General features: G+C 45.3%; 1 pseudogene; it reads left to right on the top strand.

Annotated features, from left to right (window-relative positions):
• Positions 1–3,958: 3,958 nt before the first annotated feature.
• LOC101983811 overlaps positions 3,959–5,483 on the top strand; it is a 3,210-nt pseudogene continuing 1,685 nt past the window's right edge.

The following is a 5,483-nucleotide window of genomic DNA, read 5'->3' as shown; positions in this document are numbered from 1 at the left end:
AGTTCCTGGAGACGTCACACACAGGAGAAGCTGTGGCAGTGTGTTTCCACACCTCTCGTGAAGCATCTATTGGGCTCTGGTCATGTGTATGTGGGAAGTTCAACTGTAGTTTGATGGACTGGACTGTGCTCTGGCCTAAATGTGACTGTTTGGATTAGAGCCTGTAAGGTAAATTTTCTTTCCCTAGGTGAGGACTCAGTGTCAAACTAGCCATCAGCAAGCCAGGAAAACAGCCCTCACCAGAACCTGATCTGCTGGCTCCCTGAGTTCCCACTTTTAGCTTTACAACTGCGATAAAATAAATGTTCATTGTCTAAGTCACCCAGTCAATAGTTGTTTGTTAAAGCATCCTAAACTAATATACATGATTACTATTTGGGTTTAAACATTTGATAATAATGTCTTAGGGTTTCTATTGCTCTTTAGAGACACCATGACCATAGCAACTCTTAGAAGGGAAAACATTTAATTGTCTGACTTACAGTTCAGAGGTTCAGTCCATTATGTCACGGTGTGACATGACAATGTGCAGGCAGACATGCTGCTGGAGAGGTCGCTGAGAGTTCTACATCTTGTGCAGGCAACAAGAGGTGGTCTGAGACACTGGGCGTGGCTTGAACATGCATGAGACCTCAGAGCCCACCCCACAGTGACACACAAAACCACACCTCCTAATATTCACTTTCTCTGAGAATATGGGGGTCAGTTACATCCAAACCACCACAAATAGTTTATAAGTGATCTCCTGAAGAGACTTGTTTGTTGACAGTGTCTAACTACGTTGTTCAGGCTGACCTTGAACCTTCTGAGGGTTGAGATTGCCTGTTTGTGTCACCACACACAACTTTCCTCAAACAGTTTAAATAAGAATTTTAGCTATATATGGAGGTGTGCCCTGTAAGCTCAGCATTCAGGAAGGATGGGGTAGGAAGATCATGAGTTAGAGGCCAGCCTGGGCTACCATGGTGAGTTTCAGGCTAGCCTGGGGCTACATGACAAGACTGTACATAGCAAAACAAATTTAGGGGAAAAGAAGGGAGTTAGGAGAGCAGAAAGAAGGGCTGGCTTCATCCAGCTATGCAGTACTGTTTCTGTTCTCTTCGTTTGTGTAGGCACGACTTTCCATCTGGTATGATTTTCCTCAGGCCAAAAGGATATCATTTAACTTCTATTTGTGACAGAGTCTTAGTATGTGCTGTCCCAGCCTCCAAGCGGTGGAGTTACAGGTGTGAGCCACCATGACTGGCTCATCTAGCATTTTTTTTTTCTTTGGTTTTTCGAGACAGGGTTTCTCTGTGGCTTTGGAGCCTGTCCTGGAACTAGCTCTTGTAGACCAGGCTGGTCTCGAACTCACAGAGATCCGCCTGCCTCTGCCTCCCGAGTGCTGGGATTAAAGGCGTGCACCACCATCGCCCAGCTCTCATCTAGCCAGTCTTTTGCTATTTTATGCTTGAAAGGGTCCTTATATTTCCTTTGTTCTTGAAAGATCCATGTAAAGGTCATTATTTTGTGTTTGTATGTGGCACATGTGCACACGCCCCGACCTGTGCAGGCAGAAAACAACTTTCAGGACTCCATTGTCCCTTTCCATTGGGTGACCCTGGGCTCTAACTTAGGTTGTTCAGTTTGCATAACAGGCACATTTACCCACCACGTCATCTTCTTGGCCCTTGAAACAAGACTTTGCTGGGTAAATAGTTCCTGGTTCTCAGGAAGTAGGTGGTGCTGTCTCTGATGGCAATGGAGTGTCATTCCTGTGCTACTCTGTTCATGTGGGGAACAGGGGCGTGGGCACCTGTTACAATGTTTACTTTTGGAGATAAACTTTTAAAATCTGTTATTGCTGGGGTGGTGGCGCTCACACCTTTGATCCTTAAGCAAGCCCTGAATCCTCTTGTTAATTCAGGAAAATGCTAGTCCACTGTGTATATTTCATGAAACCTCCCTCTTCTCGGAACCATGGTTACATAGTTGTTCGTCCTTCAGGTAGTCGTTTCCCACCCCTGCCACACACACCCTGAGACAGGCTTTCTCTCTGCAGCCCTGGGTGTTCTTCTGAAACTCGCTCAGTAGACCAGGCTGGCCTCAAACAGACCTGCCTGACTCTGCCTCCCAAGTGCTAGGATTAAAGTGTGTGGTGCCGCTACTACCCGACCTTGGTGGCTTTTCAGTGTGCAACCATCACGTTAAGTGTCTCCTCATAGCAATGGAACAGTAACTAAGGCAACTTCTGGCTTCAGTGCTTTCCTCGCATCTATAAAGCCTTAGCTTCAATTCTCAGCACCGCTTAAACTGGTGTTTACAACTGTAAATTCCAGAACTTCAAAACAGGAGTCAGGGGTTAGAAAGATGGTGTCTTAGGCACTGTCACACTGCTGTGAAGGGACACCGTGACCAAGGCAGCTCAAGGAAAGCATTTCACCGGGGCTGGCTTACTGTTTCAGAGGTTTAGTCCATTATCATCATGGTGGGGAACAGAGGGACAGGCAAGCATACGAGAGAAGTAGCTGAGAGCTACACCCTGATGAGTCAAGAGAGACTCTGGAATTGGCATAGGTTTTTGAAAGCTCAAAGCCCATCCCCAGTGGCACCCTTCCTCCAACAAGGCAACACCTCTTAATCCTTCCCAAATAGTGCCACTCCCTGATGTGAGCCAATGGGGGTCATTCTTACTCAGACCTCTAGAGATGACTCCGCTGGTCAAAGCACTATCTGCTCTTCCAGAGGACCTGGGTCTGATTCACATGGTGGCTTACACCTGTCTTTTACTTCACTTCTGGCCCCTGCAGGCACTGGGCATGCAAGTGCTTATAGACACAGACACACATGTAAACCAAAGATCCATATGCATAAAGTGAAAAAAAAGAAAGGAAGTGGAGGCAGGAAAATCAGAAGTTCAAGGTCAGCCTGGTCAAGGTGGTGGGACGTGCCTTTAATCCCAGTACTCCAGAGGCAGAGGCAGACAGATCTCTGTGAGTTCGAGGCCAGCCTGTTTTACAAAGCTAGTTTCAGGACAGCTAGGGCTATTACACAGAGAAACCCTGCCTCAAAAAACAAACAAACAAACAAAAACAAAACAAAAAAAAGTTCAAGTTCAAGCTGCACGTTGAGTTCAAAGGCAGCCTGGCATACATGAAATCCTGTCTAAAAACTACATTAATTTGTGTTTTTGTTTCATTTTCATGTGTTTGGCATGCACATCTGTGCATGCACATTTTACATGTGTTTGTACACATTAATGTGTGACTGGCTTTTCCACGCATTCTTCATGCCTGATACTTGAATGTCTAATATATTTTGTATGTTATTTTATTTCTTCATATTTATATTTTGGGAAGTGTGTGTGCATGTGCATAGGTACACATGTATGTGAATGAATGTGAGTGTGTGTATATGCATACATGCAGAGGTCAGAGGTTGGTGTCAGATGTCTTTTTCTATTACCCTCCAAATTATATATTGTGGAAGGGCTGACCTATTTGGCTAGTCTAGCTTACCAGCTTGCCCTGGGGATTTTGTTTGCCTTCCTTTTTTTAGGCAGGCTACCACACCTGCCTGGTGTTTTTGGGGTGCAGGGGGGATCTGAATTCTGGTCCTCATGCTTACTGCAAGGGTTTTACCGCTGTCATTTCCTCAACTCTTATCTGTTATTTTAAGTGCATCAGGTGGGTGGGAGATTCAGTGCTTTATCATGGCTGGGAGTGAAAGGATTCAATTTAAAATTAATTTGTTGAAATAAAATCTTTTAAAAATCTATTTCATATGCTTCCTAAGGCAGGAACTAATTCCTTTCCAAGCACTTTAGAGCATCTACTAAATAGATGAATTATTGTACTAATTAATGCAAGTTTTATATGGGCCTATTTTCCCTTTAGTGGACTGCAGAGTATGAAAGAATATAAGTTACAGTGCAGTGTTTTAAAAATCTGAATGCTCTATTATTGGTTTCTGGGCAGAAATGAGTCTGGAGGTTCAGTTTCTCCAGTTGGTGCAGGTAGGTGGCCATAGTCAGAGGCCTGAGTGAATGGGGGGGGGCATGGGTGCTGAGTTGCAAGCCTTTAGTTGGGAGAAAGAAGTGGTGCCAAGCCCCTGCCCCCCAGTGTGAGAATCATCTCCAGGCCAGCAAATTGGGGAGGACTGTCAGTATGTCTGTACTGGATACTTTTATGTCAACATAAGATGATAGGAAGGAGCCTCAGTTGAGAAAATGCTTGATGATCGACTGATGTTGGAGGGCTCAGCCCATGGTGGGTAGGGACACCCATGGGCAGGTGGGCCTGGGTGCTGTAAGAAACCACGATGGGCAATCCAGTAAGCAGCACCCTTCCAGGTTCCAGACCTGCTTGATTTCCTGTCCTGACTTCTTTCAATGATAGACTATGACGTGGAGGTATATGCCAGGTAAACCCTTTCCTCCATGTAGTGATATTTTGTTCGTAATCTAACAAATAAAGCTTGCCTGAAGATCAGAGTGCAGAGCTAAACCACTAGAGGCCAGGCTGTGGTGGCTCACACCTTTAGTCCCAGCACTCAGGAGATAGAGGCAGATTGATCTCTGTTAGTTCAGCCACCCTGGGCTACACAAGATTGAATCAGTCTAAAAGAGAAACAGAGCTCACACACTTGGGATCACATGCCTTTAATCCCAACACTAGGGAAATGGAGACAGGGGTGATATGGCTGGGCAGAGAGAACTATAAGGCAGGAGGAGACGGGAGCCTGAATGCAGCCTGAGATGCAGTCTGGGAATGCAGTCTGAGGATTTGTAGAGACAGGATCGCCCTTTCAGTCTGAGGATTCAGTAGAGGTAAATGGTCTCTCTAGTGGCTGACTTCACTGCTTCTCTGATCTCTGTTTTCACCCCCTAATATTTAACTCTAGGTTTTTATTATTAAGACCAATTAGAATTCGTGTTATACCTCCCCAGTTTGCTTTTGATCGGGGTGATCCATCATTAGCAATAGCAAGCCTAAGACAACACCCCAGGAAGAACTCTCCTGAGGAAGAAAGATGAGTAGGGCAAGAACATCCAGGTGTTGGTGAGACACGGATCATATGATCTGGAAGGGAGGAAAGCTAACTACCGTCAGGAGTAGGATGTGATCACGCACAGAAAGAACTTAGTGTACCAACTGTAGGACTCACAGGAACTCCAGGAAAACATTGACTTTTGGTATGATGTTTGGAATATCTACTGAGCAAATTGACGTCTACCAAAGTGATGTTTGTCCATTCTAGATGAAGTTATTATGGGCTATAATTGGAGCATTTTACAGACTGGCACTGGAAAAACTTTTACAACAGAAAATGAAAGGTCACCTGGGAGGAAAATGACCTCTTGGCTGGGATAATGGTTTGGCTGGGATAGTTTCACAAATTCATCTAATTTTTAAGAACCTTACTGATGCCGGGCGGTGGTGGCGCACTCCTTTAATCCCAGCACTCGGGAGGCAGAGGCAGGCGGATCTCTGTGAGTTCGAGGC

This window comes from Microtus ochrogaster, chromosome 16, assembly GCF_000317375.1.
Source record: "Microtus ochrogaster isolate Prairie Vole_2 chromosome 16, MicOch1.0, whole genome shotgun sequence".
In the NCBI taxonomy this organism is placed as follows: Eukaryota; Metazoa; Chordata; class Mammalia; order Rodentia; family Cricetidae; genus Microtus; species Microtus ochrogaster.
The sequence above is the reverse complement of the archived record's forward strand: the minus strand, read 5'-3'. Positions and strand labels throughout refer to the sequence as shown.